The 25,623-nt window shown below is 45.4% G+C and overlaps 1 protein-coding gene across 7 annotated transcripts in view; it reads right to left on the bottom strand.

Moving 5' to 3' along the window:
* Window positions 1-25,623, bottom strand: part of adgrl1a (adhesion G protein-coupled receptor L1a) — a 153,768-nt gene that overhangs the window by 63,197 nt on the left and 64,948 nt on the right. The window contains exon 1 of one of the 7 annotated variants that reach the window (XM_037088522.1): window positions 8,868-8,973. The exons of the other annotated variants lie outside the window; for them this stretch is intronic. The gene's annotated coding sequence lies outside the window, so the exon portion shown is untranslated. Of the gene's footprint in view, window positions 1-8,867; window positions 8,974-25,623 lie in introns of those variants that run through there. 7 annotated transcript variants of the gene reach the window in all.

Raw genomic sequence — 25,623 nt, 5'->3', positions numbered from 1 at the left:
AAACCAGCAGCCTTGCTGCCAATAAAGCAGCCTGTAAGGGCCCAAAATTCCTGAGTGACAGTTGTACATGCTAATCAGAGTGCACAAGTATCTAAAGGGGGTTGACTGTGATAACAGTGCTGCATCTATGAATGAGTGATAGAGATAGTCTGCCCCTGGCCAGGCAGCCAGTCAGTCAGCCTGTTCGTCAGCACCAACACCACGCAGCAGAGAGAGCATGCTGCCCGGCCTGGTCCTCAGTGTCTCCAGTGTGGCCTGTGATTTATTGTGGCGTCTGAGAGCTTGTCACTGTTCATTATTACTGATGCAACAGGAGGCAATGCCACCGACCATCAATGCTTGCCCTGTGATGCCCGCCACAGCTGCCAGAGGAAGTGACCTCAGCACCCACCTGTCCTCTCACACAAACAGTGGCTGCAGCCCCGCTCTAATGGGCTCTAATATCTTACAGGGATGGAACCTCTGACCCACTTTGGCAGCAACATCTTAGACAATCGCCAACACGGGTTGTGGGGGGGGATTCTACAATAATTCAGGCTGAAAAATGCTATTTTGCTGTGACAGAGGTGAGGGGCCTCATTTCTGTAATCTAAATACCAGAGAAGTGGACTTGAGTCATTGTGACGTGGACTCGAGGTTCTGATGAACTGCAGCTTTACTCGACAGGAAATTCATGACTTGAGACTTAAATTGGACTTCAAGTTCAAGAATCGTGACCCGACTAAAATGTGATGAGTCAAATGACTTATCTTTTCTATTAATGAGGAAAACAATGAGAATGCTTCTACAATGACTTTTTAGTCATGTTTGATTATGTTTATTACAATGGATCTATTCCCTTAAAGACTTAAGTTTCTTAGGTAAAGAAAAAGTGACTTAACTTGGGAGCTGACTTGCCTTAACCAATGACTTGACTTGACCAGGAAAGACTGACTTGGGGCTTTTTTGAGACTTGGTCTTATTGACTCGTTCCTGCTGAACACATAAAAATCTATTAAAAACATCTGGAGGACACAAAAGGATGAGCAGCTCAATTTATGCCATATCTGTCTGCCCTGAGACACACAACTTCATCTTCTTTCTGGCTTTTGACTTAGTCTCTCAAGCTTTCTACTCCATTTCTTTCCCCCTGCTTCCCAACCTCACAGTCAAATTAGATATACTCCATATCAGTCAACCTGCGCTGTCAACTTTGTCAGCACCAGTTGCGTTGCAAATCAATAGGAGAAAATGAATAATTCACCGTGACCATTAAGTCTACAAAACAAGAGTGATAACTGCCGGCCCTGACATTAATCTTATGAGCCACCAACAATGGATTATGATATAACATGATAATGTTATGAAATTGTACTCTCTGGTGAATCTTGCTCCCTCCCGCCCTTTGCATTGAGCTGTTCCCAGATGTCACTTGGCTGTGACTGGCAGGCTGCCACCCTGAGTGCCTGTGCACCGCCAGGCCCGGCTAGATCCATCTTCATTAAGGACAGAAGCGCTGTGAGTTGTGTGTGTTATTATCAGTGTCTATTAATCTGAAAGCTCCAGCAGGGCAACCCCCGCCTCACTGCTGCGCTACACTACATCACAGCCAAGCATCGCTGTATACAAACGCACTTGTGATGCACACAGACACATGCAAAGTTTGTATGACACACAGTCAAACAAGATCTCTTCTTCACACTCCCGCCTGCAGCTTACTCTAATAATGAGCACAGCAACAGACTTAAACAATTTGCAGATAATGCATGCTCACTTCTAATTGGGGACGATAGACAATAATTATGTGTGGAAAAAACTAATTCGTAATTGTTTAGCAACCGCTGGGATTCACTCAAGGCAAACTGTGGACACCCCAGTCCTAAGTGTTCGTGTCACTGCATGGTAAGACACATATGATCATTGGTTTGAAGCATCCACACGCATGTTCCCACACATGCACAGTCCCACATGTACACACACAGAAGGGCCCACCGGGGCACCACATGTGATGTTGACCCAGTTTAGATCTGTGGCACAAAGTAGAGCAGGGATTCAGAACAAAAAGAGACAGTGACATTTAAAAATAGGTTGACATTCTTTTCATCTCATTGCTGAGACCCACACAATGGAAGTATCCATCTTTTGTGTCAACTAATTATTCCTTCACATCTTCAACTTGCCACTTTAGAGATCCACTCCCTATACAGGCACAGGTGAAGCTAGCTGGAGTCAGGAGGCTCTGACAGACCAAAAGGCAAACTAAGACACATACTTTAGTGATGAAGATTTGGAACAGATGGATTGTTGTCTGCTTCATCAGTTGCTGGCCATCATAACTCTTATCTCATTTTTAATCATCGGTGTAAAATGGTGAGCTTAGAGGTTGAAACATCTGAGTGTCATGTACTGACTTTTGAATTAATCTCACCCAAATGAATTGTTTCCCCTTCTCTTTACTTTATATCAGGCTTAAAACAGGCTTCAGCTCATCCGGTGCATTTGGTTTAAAAGTGCACCGCAGGCTGCTCGCTGAAAGTGAAGTCGACATTGTTGCTGTGCTGTGGTGCGTTCAGCTTGTAAGAACGTTCAGTTCCAGGTCTTGGTACCCAGCTGATAAAGAGCAGCCTTTTGACCGGTGAGGAATCATGATTTGGACAGTATCAGTGTTTGATTATTTAAAGGTCTATTTTCGTTATTAGGGCTTGAGTTTCTGACACAATAACTTGAGTGCTGTTTATAAGCAATACTCAGAGCTTCACAGAAGCATCTAAATGACCCACACACAGGCACAGAACAGTTTGTATTCAAAGCGATTCATGAGCTTCTAGTTTTTAATGTGAGTGCAAATTAATTAAGCCTCAGATGAGTTTATCTGGACTTTTATCAACCCAGTACGCTCTCTCATTGTGAAAGCTTGGCAGCAGAGAACCCAATTTTGGGCGATTTTACCAATTCAGGCAAACTCAAACCATGACTGTTGTGACTTTGAGTTTGTCCTGGCACGTCTATATCAGTCTGAAATTAATCAGATCATTTTGTTTACGCATCGCAAAACCACAGTGATCTGACTTGTCTTGCCTGGCCTTTTTTTGTGTGGATGCAAACATGTCTACTTTCTCTAAATTCAGATGTTGGAGTGTTTCATGTTGTGCAACGGTGTGTGTGTGTGTGTGTGTCTGAATGATGTATCTAATTTGATAGTAGTGACCCCAATCTGCCTGCCAAGGTTATCCAGCTTTACGATGGGCAGAGTGGGCATCAGGAGATTCTGACACAGCAGGCCTGGCTGACATGCCCCAATTCCAAAACATGGCTGTCACTCACTTCTTCTCTTGCCTCCTCTCTCTGTCTACCTATATCTCACACACACACACACAGAGAACACACACACAATGCCCCTACACATATACATGAAGACACACCAACACTGTCCCACATACAGCGCAGCAGAAGCCTTCAGAAATAACCGAGGAGAAATAAAAGTCAACGTATGCATGTGTGTGTCTCCACACGCAAATACGAGCATGCAATCTTCAGATAAATCTAAATTTAATTCTGTAAACCCCTCATCTATTTATTTGTGTCTGCAACTTGAGACAACTGAAACAGTGACAGAGAAATTGCTGGTGTTTGTATAAATAAGCCTGAACAGAGTTGGTGAAAACAGACCATTTTTGACATGTTCATCCTTGAAAGATGAAATCTGGTCACAACAATAGCTTAATCATCACACAGCCGCCTGTGCATTTGTCTATTGCTCAGCTGTCTAAGAAAAAGACAGGTAAATGTTTTCCACTGGTGTGCACATTCGCTGAGAGAAATCCCACTCAGAACCACACAGAGCCTAAAGCTACCATTCTCTCTGAAATGATTATAGAATCTCTTTTTCTTCATCCCAGATTTCTGTTAATCCGTTCCTTTTTTTCTTGTTTTGAACAGCGCATGTAATCACACAAAAACACAAGTGCATACATTCATGCTGTGAGGTCCCAGAGGAGGGATGGGCGGTGGTGGTCTGATTATTAGAGAGGAGCAGTGGGAGACACAGTCCAGAGCCCAGAGCTCAGGGCCTCAGTCAGTCAGGCTGTAACAGGTGCGGCTTTCCACTGCCTGCTTCTCTTAATTACCAACAGCGCAGCGCTGGAAACGCTTTGCCGGGATCCACACAAGGTGAACACCCATTAGTGCATGGAGAGGATCCAGAGGGTCTGTGCCGACATCCCCCACCATCCTCCCTCCTCACAGAATGAAGTTGGTATACACACATATGTGCACACAGAGACACACATTCAAACACTCCCATGCATGCACTTGTATATTTTTGTGTTGCTACGTGCGTTGGTGTAATGATTACGCCTTGAGACATGTACACCCAGACACACACCATCAAATCTGCACACACGCACGCACACACACACACACACACACACAGCGCTACCTCTACCCACACTCTATTCTCCTTTCTTTTCGAATACTCATTTTTCCCTCCATCTCCTCCTGTCCCCAAAGGCCCAAGTACATCAGTTCATCGACACATTTCGTTCTGGTCGGTGGTCTCCATGGAGCCTCCTGTTTCATGCGACCTTTCTGCCCCTCCGTTTCGGGAGTCTCGGGCGTCTGGTCACTCTGAATCACTCCCTCAGTCTGCCTTTGTTCGTAAAAAGATTCAGCAGAGAAAGGGAACCAGGCGCATAAAAGGAGATGAATCAACAGACATCTCATGGCGCCTGCTGCTATCCAAGTGAAGGATAGTACTATTTGTACTCACCCACCTCATCACCCCTCCCCCTCTACATATTTCTGTTCAAGCACACGACTCTACCCCTCCTCACCCCCCACCGGCCCTGTTTTGTACTCACATGCTCCCTCCATCCCTCTGCAGTTCTCATCCTGTTTTCATGTCTCAAATTCAGATCTCAGTTTGCTTCATTCCCATCAATAATAGAGGAGTTTTTGACTGGGTGCAAATAAACAACTCTCAGCCTATCAGCGGGGGACTTACATGCATTCCACCAGCAACTGACAGCCAATGGGAAATGAGTTTTGGTGACTCAAATGAGATCAGAGGTGAGCTGGTGCTCTGATGCCATTGAAAGGAAAAGTGAATTATTCAGGTGACACTCTTTTGCTGCAAATTCCCCCTAAACTAGCACAGCCACTTTGGCTCTGCGGGGGACACCAGTGAGTGCAGTGAAGGAAGCACTGTTTTTTTTTTCTCCCACACAGTGAAAGATTTGAAATGCAAATAGGCATTCACTGACAGCAGCACTCAGTCATAAATTGAAACACCCTAAAAGATAACTAAATACATGCAAATGAGCTGATTAAGTGAATATGCAAATTAATTTGTGATTTGCAGAAGGCATTTATATGTTAATTGACAAGGTGGCTCACCGTGGATTAATTATATATAATATAGATTAAGTATAGAATAATCTAAAGCAATGGATGCAGATAAAAAGATAAGGATAACGATTAGTTTCCCAGAGTATGTCTCTTTCTCTTCCACTGATCTGACATGTGGCACTGACCCAAGTTACAAAGTGAAGAAATCTCATTCAAACGCTCATGAAGCTGAGCAGAGCTGCTCTGAATATCCACATCAGAAGCAGAACGCTGGCTATGCATTCAGAAAGGATGGGTGTGTGTGGGGAGGGGGCACTGTTAGCTGTAAAGCTCTGTAGGCTTCTCCCTCTTTTCCTCTCTCCCTCCCTCACACTCACCGTCTCTCATCCTCTGTCTCTTGGCCCTCTGACCTGTGCAGGTCTCACGTTCCTGACTCCTCTCTCAGCAAGCAGCCGATCGATAGATGGATCTGACTTTACCCTGACTCAATAACCCCTCATGCACATCCTCTTCCTCTGAGGAGGGAGTGTGCATGTGTGCGTTTGAGTGTGTGTGCCAGTAGAGGAAGGGTATGGGTCTGCATGTGCAAGTTTGTGCTTGCAAGGCATGGTTTGGGGTTCTTTTGGCAGAGCTGTGCGTGTGTGTGTGTGTGCGCGTCTGTGTCTGCCAGCTCCAGTCTCTCACCCCAGGGCCTAGAAGTCACGGCAGTGAGAAAACAGATTGATTTCTCCCCTCCCACGCACAAACAATTAACTACACAGCGCTCAATTAGACACACGCTGGAGACGCCTTCAGACAAGCCTTTGCCTTGACCTGGGATCTGTTTCCTGCAAACCAACCTATAGTACCTCCAGCCAAGCATCAGAGGTGTGGAGACTGGTGGAAGCCAGTCAGACAATAGTGGGAAAGTGTTTATGTGCCTTACTCTTGCAAAATTAGCTCTTCCTGTTGTTCGCAGCATCTTAGGATTATGTGTCCCAGCACAAAATGAGCCAAGATTATCTTTAATGATGTCGACGGTGTGCAGTTTCATTATCGCCAGTGTTCACACACTGCTCCACAGCATGTGCCGCTAGCTGAGTAAGCGGAGTTAGGATGCTAATTTAAAGGCAGGGGAATTCCAGTGGAGCGTGGAACCCTCTGCATCAGCCGCCCCATGTCCACCTTGGGGACCCATATCCGTGTAACACATGTTGATCATCCAGTAAAGGACAAACAAGGTTGTCATCCCTCCGTCAGCTTTCTGTCACTTTTCATTTTTCCATAGGAAACACTCCAGTGAGCATGTCTTTCTTTGTATCTCTCTCCCTTTCCTTGAGCCAAGACATTTGTCAGAATTTCAACAGTGTCCTCCTACTGCTTCACTAGACTGGGCTCTGTTTGTTGCCTGCCTCAAAAATAGACGTCTACTGTCTAGGTCTATTCAAGGAAATAAAATGCTTTTTCACCATCCTCAAGTCTTATCCTGTAGTGTGATTAATCTAACTGCGAATGTAATCAATTTCACACCTTTCATTTCCTTTTCACCTTTCCTTTTTGGAAATACTGTCATCAACCACTGATTTGTACAATTTTAATGAATTATCAAATTTGTACCGACTTAATTATCTTATGCGCAGATAGTTGGAATTTAAGAAAAGTATTTCTTATTAAAAGTAGGAAAAACGGGTCATCAGCACATTAAAATTAAGCTGTGACAATTATTTCCACAGATGCTGGCCTTGACGTTAATTGTGATCCACTGCTGCATGGCCAAGTCATTCCGGGCTTTAAGTGTGTCATTCATAACACGGGCTATGGGAGATAATAGAATTCGAGAGTGTGTATGTGTGTGTTTATGAAAGATAGAAAAAAGAAAGAGCAAATGAGAGAGCGAGAGAAAGAGAGAGAGCGATACAGAGAGAGAGAGAGAGAGAGAGAGAGAGAGAGAGAGAGAGAGAGAGAGAGAGAGAGAGAGAGAGAAATCATAGAAGTACAAGCTCCAGTGAGTGTTAACATTTCTAATTATCTCACTGTCACGTCTGGAGGCTAAGAAGATAACACCTGAAGTCACCAGGGCGGCAGAGTGGGCATACACACATACACTCACACACAAACAATCCCAGAAGCTCACACACCTCCCACCTCCTGCACCACCATGCTAGGCCCTACGATTTGTCTCTCTCTGCATGACTGCCTCCACCTCTCACTCTTCTTTTTCTATCCCTCCCTAATTTTTTACTCTCCCTCTCTGCCTTACTCACACTCACTGTGTGAAGTATACGTGAGGTCCAGTTTCTGGGCTCTCCCCTGTTTACCTACGTATGTGCTGATGTCAAGACGCCGCACTCGTCTCACCCCCGCTGCCCTTTTGTGCAGGCGAGGGCAGCAACGCATTGCGTGTTCCCACTGATGTTTATCCTTGTCATGCCTATTGAACACGGCTTATGTCCTGTGTTTGATATTAAATCCCGTGCTGAGGGGCTAGCTGGTTGCTCCACTGATCAGATAAGCACCAGAGGGAAGGAGGGTGGATTTAACTGGTTTTAGTAATCGTAACAGCCCATTCCCCCTCCTCCATCCATGCAACTGTACGTCCCAACTGAGGGATTTGCATTAATACTGTAGGCTTGTTCCGACTCTGCTACCATATAAATATAAACCCCTTCCTCTATATAGCCTGAGACATAATACGAAGCTTCACAGTATAGAACTGCATTACCACTATAGCTGCTGCAGCATCGCCAGCCTTCTATATTCTACAACTCGCTTAAGGGATGATGAAATATTCACGGACCTGAGTGTTACAGCAATATCTGGTGCTATGAAGCTTTTTAAGGTCAACTTTCACAGAGACTCTCTCTCGGCTGCTTGTCCTGTTTCCCCTCTGATGCCCTGCAGAGGGCCTTTTGGTAGTGACAGCCATTCTCCCGAGACTTCTTTCTCTCCATCACCCAGCCATCCGCCGCCCCTCTAGTCTGCTAACCGAAAGTGGTGTTGAGGCTGGGAACATTTCCACCATAGGACCAGGTCAGGGTGACTCACTGGGTGCTGTAGCCCTGGTTTGAGCTCTCTGAGACTGTTTAAAATTATAGAGACATTCACATGGAGGAGAGCATTGAAATATTAATCACATTAGAATTAACAGAGCTGTCAATCACGCCAAATAGAGTACATTGCCCTAATTGCGTGGGCCCCTGTGTCAATGTCATCATCTGCAAACTGTAACAAAGACAGAAATACTGATTTCTTTCCACATGTCATCTACAGTAAAACACTGAAAGCTTGACCGTAAAGAAAGAAGGAGCTTGTGTGCAGGCCAGCAATTCTTGTTTGTCAGGGAGGAAGCACAAAACACAACACTTCCCACATTTACAGGCACACAAATGACAACAGCCTTGTTTCAGCGACCCAGCGTATCCTGGTCAGCGGCACAGTCCACCCTCTTACGCCTCATCATCCAATCCGCTGATGCCCACATAGCTATGGCCTGATAGACTGCTCTGTGGCCTAGCTAGCCAGCGTTACCAGCACAGAGGTCCAGTGTGATTCATGGCATTTACCCTTCCCAGCTCCCATGGAACCGAAAGCTCTGTTGCTGTGACATCATAGCCAGGGCCCTGATTGGTCACCAGATGGCTGCCCTGATTGGATTCTGGCCATAACTGCGCGGGCTGAATCACTGGCTCAGTGCTGCTCTGGATACTGATCCAGCCCACCTGCGCTGCCCAGCAAACACACACACACACACACACACACACACACACAAACACACTTAAAGCCCACACTTGCAGACGTGGACACGTGCACATAAGCAAAGACGCTCGAACAGAACAAGTATCAATGACATTTAATTAAACATGCTCATTCATAGAAATAAGTCACTTAACTGCCAACAACTACACCTTCCTCCTCTCAATCTGTCTTTACCTTTTATACGTCTTGTCAATTGATTTTAAAGCGCCCCTTTTTGAAGATTATGGCCCTTTAAAATCTAAGTGCCCTTGTTTAACTTAGCTTAAACGACTCTCCCTCTTTGCTTCGTGGGTTAGGCCCCATTTCAACATTTCTGAGCACTGTCCTGGGAGACATAAAGCGAATGAGAAAGCAAGGGCATTCAAAGGGAGAGAGAGTGAGAGAGAGGTCTGCTGTGCTATGTGTCAGTCTCTGGGTGTACCGAGGCTTTTACGCATGTATCTACTTTCGCTCGCTCTCTGTTCAGCAATGTGAAGCAATAAGTAGCCCTTAAGTGCAGGCATTCTCTTTTAAATACACTACAAATGGACGTTAGCTTCTACTTGAGCCTTGAGAGGTACTCCTGAAGCTTTTCTGATTGAGACATGAAACCAGAGCACCTCTCTATTCCCTCCCCTTCCTGCATTCCCAAAGGGAGGCCTGCAGCATGCCTCTCTAAAGATACCCCTGGCACACACATACGCACCAAACACAGTTCCCCGAGGACAGCTGCAGGCACACTGCAGTGTCCGTCCGTACAACCAGACCTCCACTCCATTTCTGGTGAGTTCCAGTGCTGCACAACACCTTTGAAATAGTCACAACGCTGTTGTTGCTTATGTCAGTCCTGTACAATCCTCATCAGAATTTTTACTCTCTGTTGTTTCAATATCTTCTGTTTTTCTTTATGCACTTGAGTCTCAATCTCCCCACTGTTTCCCATTATATCGGCAGACTGATCAAACACTTGCATCTGCAGCTTTTTCAATCCCCCCAGAAGTGAAAGAGAGGACTGCACAACTCTCGCATAAGCCTAAAGGAAACAGAAGCACAACATTTGGCAGTGGGACAGACCCCCTGCTGCACCTGTGCCCGTTCAGGCAGATCAGTATTTAGCTGGGGCTGCCTGCTGCCCTGGGGACAATGAGAGGGGATGGACGGATGGACCGAGGATTTGAGAGGAGGACTTGGACACCGTTCCCCACCCTGTGTGCCAGCGTTACGGGTCGAGTGGACCAAATGTCTACTCACTGGCACTAACACACAGCTGTTTGGTGATCTGCCTTTGGGCCAGCCCCACACAGACACATTCAACATCTTGTCCAACACTGCCATCTTCTCCAGACTATAAAGAAGAAAGAGGAAAAGGGAGAGTGTATAGGCAGGGATAGGACTGAAATTATGGCCACAGCTAACAAGCACTTATAATTAACAGACCGTGTTTGAATCGAAATTGCTATATTTAGGAAGTCTCAGATTAGAGACTGAAACTACTACAATGTGTTTTGCCACTGTAGCTTCATCTGCGCCACCTTGCTTTGCATTCAGTGCATGCTAGTGAGGTTTCAGACCTGTCTCACGCTCTTTTCCCAAGGTCGCCATTACAACTGAGCAAGCTTCGTTCAAAATTCACAGAGCAGCCATCCCTCCTGGTGCCAAATACGTCCTCACCCCTCCCCTCTGATATTTAAGAAAGCTGTTGATCACACCTGTTCTCGCTCCATCCTTGAATGTGGGAATCACGATGGAGGGAATGGCACCGAATGTGCTATCTGCTTAGGAGCAGTGACGCTGCGTTTCTATGGCAACACTCCACCCGGTGTTACAGTCACTTTGCTATCTTTTCTTTCACTGCCAGCTATTCTAAGAAGCAGTCTGGGTCCTGTAAAAAGGGCCAACAGGAGTGGAGTCACGAAAGCTAGTCAGGAAAAGAGGGCAGACTCAAAGCACCTGATATTATTATGAGCATATCTTCTCATAATGTTCCCGTTCTCTCTTCAAACTGGAGACTATTAAGACTAACATGAAGGATTTGCGGATACGCCTGTATTGCTTAATACGCCTGTTTAGAGATAAGATTTAATTTGTGAAGCCAATCTCCCATCGTCTAAGAGCTATGCTTACCTAATTATGCACAAAAAAGACATTTATCAGAGTGACATTTGTTTGTGCGTATGTGTCCTCTTGAATAAATGAACATAGGAGCCTGTGGTGAGACAGTAACATCCTCCCCTGGGAGCCTGGCGTCCAGCAGTGATGTCAATCTGCATGGTGACAAACTGTTGCTCCGATCAATACGGCCTACGATTGATCATTCACTGATGATCAGTGTCTCCTCCTCGTCTCCGTCATTATTGCAATGACTGACGTTAATGAGCCCTGGTGCTCCCATTATCCCAGACTTTATGTACTCATACTCTCTCACACCTTGTCTTTTGCACTCACACATACGGTATTCTTTCCGGCACCTTGTGGGACCTGGAATACCCAGTGTGTCATTTACTTAATTACATCATGACATGTCCAGGTACAGTAGGCAGATACTTGCACAGTTGTACAAAAGGCTGAAATCTTGCCGTGGAGTCTGTAGCAGAATGATAGAGTGAGAGCAGCCGAGGGAGAGGCAAGATGAGAGGAGAGGTGAGAGAATAAAAGACCAGCAGAGGTGTACACGAGCCATATCACTTCTCCCTCTTTCCCTCTGGCTCTGGAGCTTTGCTAGAGAGATGGGAATGAGAAAGTGTGAGCGGGTGAGAGTCAGAGACAAGAGACTGACCACTCTCTGAGGCTACAAAAGGCTAAAGGGGAGTGGGGGGGTGCAGTAAAAAGACAAAGCTGGGTACAGACGACCACCTTTTCAACTCTAAGACTGCATACAAATAGACATACGCAGGCATACTGAGGGCGTAAAACAGACAGTAATGGAGACGTGAGGAGAAAAGACAAGAGAGACGGCAGCGCAGAGGGGAGCCTGATGGGAAAAGACAAAGAGGAGGGGAGGGAGGAAGGGAGGGATAAGGAGGGAGATCGAGCACATAAAAGAGTTGTAATTTGCCTAACGAAAGACAAGAGTGACAGATAGTAGGAAAAGAGTATGTTGAGAGGAGGAGAAAATGATTGGGTAGGAGGCATGTTGGTGGGTTAGAAAAGGTTGAAGGAGAAACAGAGCACAGAGGAAAATGGGAGAAGGTCAGGGATGCAAAAGTGGGAAGAGACGTAGAAAAGAAAGTGAGAGCAGTGTGTGAATGTGAGAGCTGCGGGGCCTGGGAGGAAACGCAAAAGGACACAACCAGGGGGATAGAAAAATGGAGTGAAAGGGGAGCTGATGAAGATGGAGGAGGGCCGGAGTAGGGAGGGTGGTCTTTAATCAAAATGTTTTTCAATTAATTTTACAATTAGGGCGCTGCTCGTTAGCTTTGGCACACACAAGAGATGACATTGCTAGCAGTGCTATGCGTGTCATTAATATAATGATGACAGATTGGCGGTCCTGTGGGACTGCCTCTGCTCCGTGACAGCTGGGCCCTCCGAACAACGTCACCTGACTGGCATGACATCACCTAACCTCATTCAACATGGCTACCAGCGGTACGAGGGACATGGCCGGTACACATCAGCTACTGCACACCCACTTGGTGCTGCCAGGAAGGGCAATGACACTGCTCCCTCCCACCGCCGCTCCCTTCGTCATTCATACAAGGACGTACTACCAAACAAACAGTGAAAGGAATAAACTGCCGCCCACCTTTTCACAAAAAATTCCCAAGATGCACCTGTGTCACGGTATCGTACTGTCTGTTGCCTCACAGACGATCAATCACTTGAGAAGCGGAGCGCGTGCATGCACAAATTTTTACGCACACATCCACACACCACACACTCTGCTGGAGCCTGACTCTCTTATACACTGTTGTCATGGAAACCCCATTAAGGGAGGACACTCAGGCTGCAACTCTGGTGAAATCAGCCTGTTATACCTCTCTATCTCTCTTTCTTTCACACACACACACACACACACCTTCCTTTTCTTTCACTGCCAGCCATTTCTATTTGTCTCCCTCCATTACTTTCTCTTCCTCGCCCATTGTCCTTCTCCGTCTCTCCTTGCATCACCCTTGCTGCACCTCTCTGCCCGTCTCTCTCCATTACTGTGCTACGTTTTCATCTTCTCACCTCCCGCCTCGCACTTCTCAGGCGAATGTAAATATGTCATCTCACTTCTCAAACCCTCATCGTGTTTATATCTCTGACTTTTGCTTGGTCTCCACCCACACATTCTGAGGACCTCTCTGTCTGTCTCTCTCTCCGTCTGATCCATCCTTAGAGACACAGAATACATTTGTGATCGAGGCAGCACCTCTTTTCTTGTGCCCTCTCCAATTAAAGGGGAGATTTACAGGGGGGAATCAGTCAGAGGGCAGACTTGGAGGACAGCTTTAATAAGGGCTCTGTGCTGCACTGCTCTCTTTTTCTTGCTCTCTCTCTTAGGAAGATGGCCTTCCATTTAGCCGGTGTGAGGACAAGAGATGGGAGAAACTGGCTACATGATAACCTCTACCTGACAGGAACATTAAACAGCTGTTAAAAGCAACAATAATCAATGCCAATTTTCAGATGCCCCAACGCAGTTGAAATAATCACATAAAAGCAAGCTCTAGAACTTAACTGCTAAAAGCCACACATTATTCAAGCTCATGCCTTGAGACTCAGCTGTCACATTAGTTCCAGCTGCCATCCCATCCATCTTGTAGCCCACTAGCAGTTGGTGGGCACGCTGTACAGCCTCACAACTTCATGATATTGATAGCTCACCTTAACAAATAACGACTTGTTGTTTAGAAACCATGCCAGTTCAGAAACAATTGCTATAGAAACTACCATCCTCCCATGCCTTCGGACTTATTGCCGTTAGTGCTTGTCCCCATGGGCCACCTGTTTGCCACAAGCCAGAGCATCCAGCCTCAACCCCCACCCATCCTCATCCACTCCAACCCACTTGATGAGCTAGATAACACAGTATGGTGGAGAGCGCACACAGAATTCCCCCCAGAGAAATAAACTGGAGATATAGTGGGCGAATACGGAGGATAAGCAGCTGGACCCTGAGCTAGCAGGCGGCCTGCATGATGAGAGGAGAAGGAAAAGAAAAGAAAAGGGCCAGAAAAGAAGAATTGGAGACAACATAGGGAGTGAATAAAGGAAGGGTAGATGGATTAATGAAAGGGAGATTGAGAGGGAAGGGTAGAGCAAGTGGGGGGTACTCATCATTAAAGGAGGGATGAAGGAGAGAGAGGGATGTGAGACGTAGGGAAGTGAGTAGGTGGTAGGATGTGAGAGGATGAGAGCGGAGAGGAAGGGAGGAGCGGGCATTAGAGGGAGACTGAGGCATCTGCTGCTGCTCCACATGGATGTTTATCCAGCCTGTGGCTTCCTGGGAGACACATAGTAGAACTTCTCTTCCCGGAAGCCGCCTTTCACATCACTCTGTGGACCTGCGTGTTTGTTTGCAGGAAAGTCCTGATACATTTCTGTGCATAATAGTCTTCGCGTGTATTACACAGTGGCTTTGTATGTGTGCCTGTGGTGTGCCTGTCTAAGTATAGCGTTGGTGTCTCTTTTGCATGTGTGCTAGTTTGCTCTTCCTCAGCTCTGGTTGGGATTCAGTGTAGAGTAAGGCAGCACGACCCCTTTAGCAGGCTGGTGGTTGTGCGCAGCCCTTGGTGAGGGGGAGGGTTGGAAGTGGATGGAGGGATGGCGGCAAAGAGAAAGGATGAGTGTTTATATTTAGCTCCGTGCACAATCAGTTGGGAGGACAGACTGAAGATTTGAAGCACTCTTAATACTTAACGGTACGTGCTGTTAATACACACTGACCACGGAGTAGTTGACTCGGAGCACAGAAACCGTGTTCAGGCTAACAGCAGCTATGGTTTGAGAATTGCCTCTCAAAATGGAGAGGCTGCAACACAGAGCAGAGAGCTCCGTGTTGCAGCGTGGCTGTTATGAATATTTGAAGCAGCCATATCGCTAGGCTCCTGGTTGTTGCTCGAGGGGGGAAACATGGGCGCGGGCACAGAGTGGTTGGCAGTGCAGAGAGGCCGGGATGGAGGGGGGTGGCGGGCAGTGGCGGAGGCAGCGGCCCATCCTGAGGCTGGCAGCAGGCGGCTCAGTGAATGAAAGCAGGGCAGGTCATGTGTGGGTGGGGAGGCGGGACTCTCCTGCTGCTGAGACAGATGCCACGGTTGTTAGGCTTAATTTCTTCTGCCAAGCACCACCCAGCACTGGCCAAAAACAAACTCAAATGCTTGTGGCCAGTGTGTGTGTGTGTGTGTGTGTGTGCCTCTCTGTGTGTGTGTCAATAGAGAGAAAGAGCACTGTTTGATTCGGTATCAGGCTCTACCAGGAGCACACACAAGCAGAGCAGTAATCGTTTACTGTTCAGTCCCGTCCACCTTCCTCTGTTCTCTGAGCCTCTTTCTCAGTCCTATCTCCATTTCTCACCATCCATCTTCCTGACGCTTTCTAGCCTGTCTTTCTCTTTCTCTCTCCATCTTTACTCCATCTTTCCCTCTGCAGCAAAGCTGGCTCCCACTGCAGTGAAAACGGAAAAGGCGGAGAAAGGGTGGGGGTGGCTAGGGGGTGGGGGTGTCAGAGAGACTGAGAGAGAGAAGTGAGAGATGAAGAAAGAGCAGAGAGGTATTTGGCTCAGTGTTGCATTATTGGCTCTGGTTGATCTGATCTGAGCAGATTACAGGAATACAATACTAGCAAATCACCGTTCTGCCTCTTGAGCCTCACACCCTGTCACTTGCACGCAAACACAACACAAAGACTCTCTCTCGCACACACAGACACACACTCTCCCCTGAGGCGGCACCCACACCTGTGGCCTGTCTAGCCATTCTGCAGTCGCTGTTCTTTACACCTAACATTACATACAACCCCAACACTTGAGCGCACGCGTCATTCAACACACCGCTGCCTTCCTTGACAAGAGGCATCATGCATGAAGCAAGACATAATTACCTCTTGACTAATAATTACTCAAATTAATACAGCAGCAAAAGAAGACTGAAACTGAAAGCTTAAAGCATTCCAATTTACCCCCATAATGTGTCCATTATGAATGAACACGTATTTCTTCTCCTCCACATGCTCTGTTGCTCTTTCTCTTCACTCCTCTCTTGACTTCTCTCAGCCCAGCTGGGTTGGAGGCTGTCAGGGTGGGGGCGGGGCAGCAGCCTGTGCCAAGGCCAGGGCGACATGTTTTGACTCTTTACTTACACATTAATTCAAGTATTGATCATGTTTGTGTTAAGCGCTAGGAAAAAAGAGAGCGGGGAAGTCAGAAAAACCCCAAACAGAATTCATCAGAAACAGAACCCACCCTTGCCATACAGGAAACGAAAATGCTGCTTGTGCGCACGCAGACACATACACGCACACACACACGCGCACTCTGGCACCACACACCTCTTAACTCCTAAGGATGAACACATCATAGACATACTTGCACACCTAGACAGTTAAAGACAGATTCGAAGCATCACAGCTGCCTCTGAGCCTTGCTCCCACCCCATCCAACTAATAAACACAAACACACACACACACACACACACAAACACACACACCAACCTTGCGTTCATCTGCAGCACAGCAGGTCTTCGCATGCGATCCATAAACATCGATTCACACTTCGACAGTTAGCACTTATTCATTTATCTATTTATTCATTCATTCCCTTATACATCTCACATCAAATGAATGGCAGCAGCTGAGGCTGATGTCTGGTGTATACAAAACTGAAAGAAAAGTTTCTATTGTTTGTTATGGAAGACTGTGCTGCTCCGGTGTATTTTCCCATCGATAACCTGAAAAAAGGCTCCCTCTACCTCCTGCTGTATCATGAACTCAAGCATTGACAACTAGTCTTAACTGTAAAAACTCTTCAGTGAAAAACTGGAATAACACAGAGCAAAACTGCAGACAATTTCATTACAGCGCTAGTAAAAAAAAAAAAGGCAAGACGCTGTTGCACATGTGCATCACATTACAAATGATACACTTGCCATTGTGCAGCACAGCAGTACTCTCTCTCTCTCTCACACATACACACACACACACACACAACACACAACACACAATGGTGAAAGCACTACCGAAGCGCGTCACGGTGTCTGGGTGGTAGACAGGCTTCGGAGACAACAACGGTGAAAATTAAATTCCATTTAAGACTAATCCCATTTCCAACCTCTGCAGAGTCTCACTGCTATTGTGACAGTCAAGGAAATCGGTCTCAATTGTTCCATTGCAAGGAATTGATGGTGAAACGTGATACAGCATAAATAATGGAGCGTGATCACCAAGAGACAGGCCATGAAGGAGACTATACGACAGGGTCAGACAAGCATGCTGTAGCCAAGGGTGGTGGAGAGGGCATGAGACAGAGCCATGCCAGACAGGAAGGTGAGAGAGACAGGTGAAAGGCTGGGAGAGAAGAGGGGACACAAAATAATGTGTGTGCATTTATGCCTTGCTAATTCTCTTGACATTTCACGGGTTGTATTGTTTCGCTGTCGCAGTTACTGACAGAGACGAGGTGAGAGGGGGAAGGATTTGAGTGTAGCACAGGCTGCAGGACAGACAATAGCCTTGTCCCAAACGTCCCTACAGTACATCAACACGCTGCCAGTGTCAAACACACAAACAAATGTATACACACACTTCTTGGCGTCGAAAGTGAATTGGCCATTGGCATCCCAAGAGAAAGAGAGCAAGAATAAATGATCTTGCTGCTCTCTAGTAACAGCTTCTCTCTAATCGAGCACTGGCATCGTTTAGTGTTCCTCTTCCTACGAGAGGAAATATAAAGTACTCATCTATTACATGAAACAAAATGGTTCCCAGTTGCAGCGTGCCAAGACGGTCAGATTATTATTTAATAGAGTCAAATCTAAGCTAAAAATACAACCCCTTTTTTTGGTACCCTGGTAACAGAAAGAGACAATGATAGGGGAGCGTCCCTGAAAATTAAGACAGTGAAATCCCAGTTGCTGTAATCACATAGAGCATGAAACAAGGTGATCAAACGTAGCTACATGCCAAAGGGACTGGAGAGATGCTCATCCCCAGGAGACTGACACATAGGGATAGATCCACAAACACCAACCACCTACTTTTCAAATTTGCATTCATTTCACATCCAACTTGAAATTCACATCCAATTTTACAGTCAGTTCACGTCCAAGCTGGCACTCAAATTCAGCCACTTGTGCATGCAGCCTGTATTCCTAGGTCAGTGTGGTTAAAGCTGACACTTTCTGTCAACACACCCATCACTAACCCCCATTACTCACTCACTTAGTCTCTTCCATCATGCCTCACTCATTCATTTGCCTGCATGCGCCCATGTGCACCAACATCCACGCGGCCAGCACAAACACACAGTCATCACCCACTTGTTTGTTCAGCAGTTTGTTCATTTGCTCAGGCCTTCGCTTGATCGCAATATTCTCACCCACATTTGTTCATGGTCCCAGCCACTTGTGCTCTTACTGTATCTGGTCCCCAAATCTCTGCCACCGCTCCACAGTCTCATGCTCGCTCTCACTCACTCCGTCTTTTTCTCACCCATTGTTCCCAGTCACACGCACTTTCTCTTCTTCTCTTGCAGCACAGCCAGTCACTCCCTCCCCTTCATTAACCCCCCGGATGACACAGTCGCTCACCTTGCCTCTGTGTTCATCCTCCATAACTCTCTCTGGCTAGGACTGCTGTCTCCCTCTCTGTATAGATTGCCTCCACCCATTCCAATAAAAGATTTAAGAGCTCCTTTAAGTGCTAATCAGGTTGTCATCCGTGCAGCCAAAATCAGAGGCTTGATAAATAAAGGCTTGTCTCTGTTGGCTAGCGGCTCACTGTGTTTAAATAGGTGACACCGGAGTGCATTCTGAGCACACCAGATCGATGCCAGAACCCCTGGGGTCCCCTGAAACGGTGAAGAGAGACAAAGCTTAGCTCTTGCTAATAATGCAGGGATAGGCAGCTTGCTCCCGATTTTCAGAGGAACTCTCCCTGGGCTTGTCCTCCACTCCACTCCACTCGCTCTTTTTTTTTTTTTTCCTCTTTCTCTCATCACGACAGACCTTTCCAACTCGCCAGTTGGCAGAATTGCATAAACATAGAGACCCGAAACCTTTATTTTCGTGCATTACACAGGAGGTTAAGCTGTTGCACTGACGGAAGTGCATTAAAAAATACCAACAGACACAACAAACACTGCTATCTCCAATACCCAACCAGCACACTCTTTGCTGTCCAATCATCCCATCACCTCCCACTACGGCCAATTTGCTGATATGCCCAATCTCTCCTCTGCAGTCAAACTGCTCGCCATCACTCGAAATAGCGTATCATCGGCCCTCGCTGTCACCCACCACGCCATATCACCAAAACTCCCGCCCTCATCCAATACACTCAGCCCAGCTCCACAGACATGTGCTAGCACTGATACATACCTACACAGTACTACGACACACAGTGCTCCTCCTTAACTCTCCTCAGCCCCCTACCTCATCTCACCTTGTGTCCACTTACACCCCTCCCATGAAAGCACTACACCCCGCAATGGCAATATCAAGGTCTACCTCTCCCTCGGTGGTTCTTTTACTTCGCTTTGATTTTCTGTCCATCAAGGGGGCGTGGATTAGCAGTCTCTTGTTTATCTGCTCGTCAGTTTTATCTATCTATCACTAAGCCATCCGCTGTGCTGCAGTGGCCTCAGCACTGCATTAATCCCCTATCAGCCAGCCAGCCATCCATCACCCCGCTGTCTATCACGTCAGATCCATCATCCGCCCATCTGTCTCGCATTGCCCATGCTCTGAGATGATCTCCTCGGAGAGCCCCACTGGCGAGTCACAGAGGGTGGAGGGGACAGCGGGGCAGGAGGAAATTAGAGGGAAATGCAGAAACAGAAGACGGAGGAGAGGCAGAGAAGATTATACCCTGCCCTTTCCTTCCCTTTCCCTCTCTCAGCCTGCATCCTGCTGAAAGCATTCTCTTCATGTCAGTACATGCTTATTAGCTGTTGTGTTTGTTTTCTTGTAATTTGTTTGTTTTCCTCGCCTGCTAATTCTAGCCAGTGGGAGAAGTGCCAGGAAGAGGGAGCGATAGCTGCTAGGGACGGGGGTCATAAATCCCATAAAACCCAGATGTAGTGAGAAACCGTGGCCCCTCCTTCTCTAGCACGTTTGAGCGAGGAGGGGATATTGTCTAAAGCCTGCAGGTTTAAAACAGCTCAATAACTGGGTTCGTGAGGGGTCATTTGTATTTCCATCCATATCTGCTACCATCGGAAGGTGAGCAAGGGGGGCGCATGAGCAGGAGAAGGTGAGTGTAGGGCAAACGTTAGCACACTCGCAGCGGAAAGGGGAGTCCTCACAGGTGCATGTAAGTGCAGGGTGCAGGGGCAAGAGAGTGTAAACAGGCACATATTAGAAGACCCAGTGAGCACACAGACATTTAGGTCTGTCAACTGCAAATGGTAGGTGAGCAAACAGGTATGTATGTGGGCTGAAGCACCATAATTATTTAGGCTAGTTGACAAATAGAGTCTGTGAGGGCAGAACAAATTGTTCAGAGGGTAACGGAAAGAGCACAGAAAAGAGGTTAATGTAGATACTTTCAGAATGTTAGTACGGAGACAAAACAACGATTTATGGAAAGAGGAAGTTTACTATGCAGTCTGGCAGCTTTTCAGAGACCAAAAATAGCAGATCTGAGTGAAGCAGTTCATTTAAATACACACCATAACTTGTTTACTGTGAATGACCACCTCAAGGCGATGGCACAATTATGGTTTGCAGTCACTCGATTTGCTCAGTAGCCATTGTTTACATGATTTGTTTGATGCGAAGTTGCCGAGCAAAACATCCTTTTAGCACCACAAGGGAAACTGTGCGCCCGTGCGTCTGTGTTTCGTTGTGATGATGAATTTACAGAACCCTGTAACACAGGCTCTGTCACTTGCAGAGCTGGTTGTAACATGAAAGTGACTTTGCTGTCACCCCAATAAGGCACGTTTTGCTGTGCTTTCCTTTGTTTTCCACTGCTAGCCACGCTGCCGTTTGTACTGAAACATCGTTTTCACAAGAATCAAAACACCAAAAAAAAATCACAGTGGGGGGTGTGGCAGAGTACAGACGAGATTGATCGTGAGGTCAGACAATTGATTTATCCTTTCTTCAATTCTGGCTTTAATTCAACTAAGTTAATCCAGTTTACATGATTGCATGACAGCTGCGGTAATTTGAGCACAGTGCCTAAATCTGGTTATACTGGCATTCGTGTAACCTTTGGATGCTGCATAGTACAAAAGGTTGGTGTCCCTGCATGTCTTTAAAGATATAATATGCAACATTTATGCATTAAAACATCTAAAAACGACTAGAGCATTGTTGTATATTTAGCTGGGTTGTGTCCTTACATTATTTCAAATGTGGTGAAACCAATAAACAACAAAAAATAAACATATTTTCCATTCTTCCATCCATAACAGCGAGTTCTATTTAATCGCTTGTGGGGGGGGGCATAATGTGAATAAAATGCTAATATATTACCCCGTCTGAGAGCACTTCTGCTTCATGTCACGTACATTTTCCTCAGCAAAGGTGGTTGACAAAAACTCCCATGATCCCATGCTGCCTACCTCTTTTATTTTGTTTCTCCTAGCGGCAGAAATTAAATACTGTGTTTGATTCTATGCAGGGAATTTGAGGCATCCACCATCTATACATTTCTTACAAAAAGACATCCTGTTTGCCTGTATTTATGAGAATAATCCTTAACTTTAGTTATTCTTCTGATTAACTATGTACAGTGTAATATAATGCAAAGTAGAAATGCCACAAGAATATTGAGTGCTGCCCTTTGCATTTGTTTGAACTTGTATGGTAATTATGACCTGAGCTGCAGTCCATGTCATATGATTAAATAAACACATGGAGTAGGAGTTTACATTTCTGCTGTATTTCATTACATGGCAGAATTTACCCTCCGGTAGCAAGCCAACACTGCTCTCAGTGGATTTCTCTCCTAGAATGAACACTAGCTTACAGGTCCACAATAGTATACACAATATCATACAGTTCAGTATTAGGATGTTTCTGTGGACTTACAAGTCAAGCCTCAGAAAGTCATCATTTCTTTGCTGATGATCTCTCTAATCCACGCAATTGTTTTTACCCCTGTATGCTCAAATAGTATTGTAGGATTACAGCAAGGACTGCACTGCATGAATAGAGCTAGCTCATTGAAAGCAGGCAGCAAATTGTTGGCTGCGATTCTCCTCTGTATAATATCAACATCGGTGGTCCTCCGTTACACATGGAATAGGAGGAAAGAGATGTGTGAAGCTCATGCTTTTATCCATAATGAGCCTAAACAAACATCTCCAAACAAATGTTCTTCTTCCAGTTGCAGCTGAATCGGATGAGACAGCTGTCAGAAAGCATCCATATCCATCCTGAGCTAGCGCTAATTGGAGAAGTACTCTCCTTCCTCTGGCCCTATTTGACAGATACTGCTCAATCATCACACCGGTGCTGAACACTGCTCCAGCCCGACAATATCCCGCTTGCAATTACAAGGCGCATTACACAGTAACACAACGATACCTCACGCACTGCACACATCCGAGCACAGAACTTAAACATGCATATATGTGCATGGACATATTGTATGCACACTAATGCTGAACATGCATGTGCTGATCCTGCGTGCGATGCACCGTGTTATAATATACAGCAGCATGTACACAAAAGAAGAAGTACGCATTGTAAATGCTGCTTTTCCAAGGAAACGGTGAAACCTGCAGTCCATAAGGATTCAGTTACCAGTTCCGTATTCACAAATATAGCAGGAGAGGAAGAGACACACCAACATAAACACTCGCACAGCCTCATAAGCATGTACCTACATTATTTCGTACACACTGAATTAATCAGCTCTCAGACAAATAGCTGAATAAATACTGTGGATAACCAGATCAATATGGTACACTCAATTCATCTGAGTTCACAGAGATGTCAAATTCTGCATAGTTCCATAGCACACTGATTAAACTGGCACCACATTAATTCAGTAAATCAATAAAACCAATCTTTCAAATAAATCAAGTCGCATGGACGGCTAAAGCCAATTGGAGGGCAAGAACACATTAAAATCCCCTTGCTCCAACTGCATATCTATGTCAAGCAGGCAGCACACTGATTTGCTGTGTGGATTCCACAATTTGTGGAATGAAAACGATTAATCCATGAAACAATAACCAGGGTGCCAAGAAGGCACATGGTAATTCTATAATGATCAAAGACTCAATTAAATCCTTTCCCATTCTGTTCCCTAAATGCCTCATGTCTGTGGCTTCAGAGCAAATGTGCATGTGTCTTTTGTGCGTGTGCTTTTAGTGGTCAGTTTTTGTGTGTGTGTGTGTGTCTGTGTCTGTGTGTGTGTGTGTGTTTCAGGGTCTCAGGGCTGGGAGGTGACCAGAGGTTAAGCTGCGGTCTGGCAAGTGTCTTCTGTGGTCAGATGACGCATGACGTGCGGTTGTTCATACTCTAACAGCACTACAGGATGGGAGCACAAGTGGTGCGATCGTAATCGTTTTTGGATTAAAAAGAAATTCACATCCTGACAGTGTGTTTTTATTAAAAAGTACGTCCCTCATCATCCACCTATAGCCTTTCATGCTGCCCATCATTTTGAATGTTTTTGTGGGGGGTAGAAAAAAAAAAAACATATCGTTGTGCGTGTTTCAGATGAAAGAAGGAAACGACTTGGTTGCTAAAAATTGCTGTACTGCACTGTGCTTTTTTAGAAACAAACAAATAAACACAACTTCACATATCCAGAGACAGTCTGCTGAGCGTGCATGGTCATTTTTAGAAGCATTTCTTCACAATTAGACTGTTAAATCCACAGCTGTGTGCTAGTTGTTGGCCAATGTGTAGCTTTACCGGAAAGCACTGCTCTCTATCCCCTTCTAGGCCTGGGACATTACAACGTCGATCCTATCTTTGCTCTCTGTAATGTAAGATCAGAAAAAAAAATCCCTGAACTCCCTGTATCTACAGCAGGATTTGGTTATGGCTGTAGTCAGGCTTGAACTACAGGATTCATAAACTTCATATTTAGAAATTCGAAGTCAAAAATGAAACAATCAAAAACAACTCTATCATCTTGTTCTGTCACTTGTAATGGAATTTAACAGTGATATTCTTGTAATGGACAAAAATACCTCTATGATGTTACCTGTGATTAAACATTTGGGGTTAGGCCACACAGCTGGGTCATCCGCTTTTTTAACATTTGCAATGAAACGTTACAAGTAGTCAAAAGAGTCCTGAAAATAGGCAGAACAATAAAGGTTGCAGTTAAAAAAAAAAAAAATCTCATTTCAAGCTGTTCTAGTAAGTGGTTCAAATAACATTTTTTCAATAAAGACCTGCGATAGTCATTTAATTATGTACACAGACCAACGAAACTTCATGGTCAAAATGGTCAAACTTAGGATAATGACTGATTCACAACATCAAACACTGCATCATCTAAAATGGAAGAAACCTTAGAAGTTGCCGCAGCTGCAGGGAGCCAGTGAATTATTTTTTTCTCCAGTCAATAACTACCTAATATTAACCAGTAAAGATGAAAAGGCTGAAAAACACCCGTTCATTCATCATTCCGTGATGGTTTCTCTATTTGTGATGAATTTACAAAGCCAGCCTCTTAAACTTGGCCAGCTTGTGCTGCACCCATGATGTCTGCAGGAAATCGCTTGTTTAGCAACGTTTTCAAAGCCTAAAACATATGATGAGCTTGACCTCCGCTGGCAACACATTTCCTCAAAATTGATTTTCCCAATGCAGCTTTATTTTTTGGCACAAGCATGTGAATGAAATAATTTAAAACACAACCTAATTTACTTAACGCCATGCTAATTACAACTATGTATCCCCTTCAACATTTGATCATGTTGTCAATTATAGTGGACTAATGTATGCAGACTTGCCACCGTGGGGAGAGTGGTGTTGTACTTAAAAAAGACGCACTAAACCTGTGGTTGGACTGGCTAGCATACCTCAGGCAGTAGAAATGTTTTCAAAACTTCCAACAGTGAATGCCAAAAGTGCAAATAAGAACATGACAAGAGGCTGAGAACAACATTTGTGATGTCTTGACCTCTTGAATAAAATTTGATAATGTGAACTGGATTTTGGTATACCTATTTAATATAACTTTAAATATCTATTGTGACTTGTTTATCAAAAAACAGTTAATATTTACATCTATCTTTTGTACTTCCACATCTTGTTTAACATGTCAGTAGTTATTTTTGTTGACATGTAACTGTTTATTCTGAGCATTTGTTTGCAACAAATTGAGTTATCATCAACCTTTGTTTGGACCAAAATATTTCTGACGCCGCCTGTCCCTCGCTACGCTGTCGCACACCGCGCTGTCACACAGCAGCACGAGTAAACCTGTGGGAAACACTGAATACTGATATAGTAGAATTCAGTAGCG

Source organism: Acanthopagrus latus, chromosome 23 (genome assembly GCF_904848185.1).
Source record: "Acanthopagrus latus isolate v.2019 chromosome 23, fAcaLat1.1, whole genome shotgun sequence".
In the NCBI taxonomy this organism is placed as follows: Eukaryota; Metazoa; Chordata; class Actinopteri; order Spariformes; family Sparidae; genus Acanthopagrus; species Acanthopagrus latus.
This window is presented reverse-complemented; position numbering and strand designations above follow the sequence as displayed.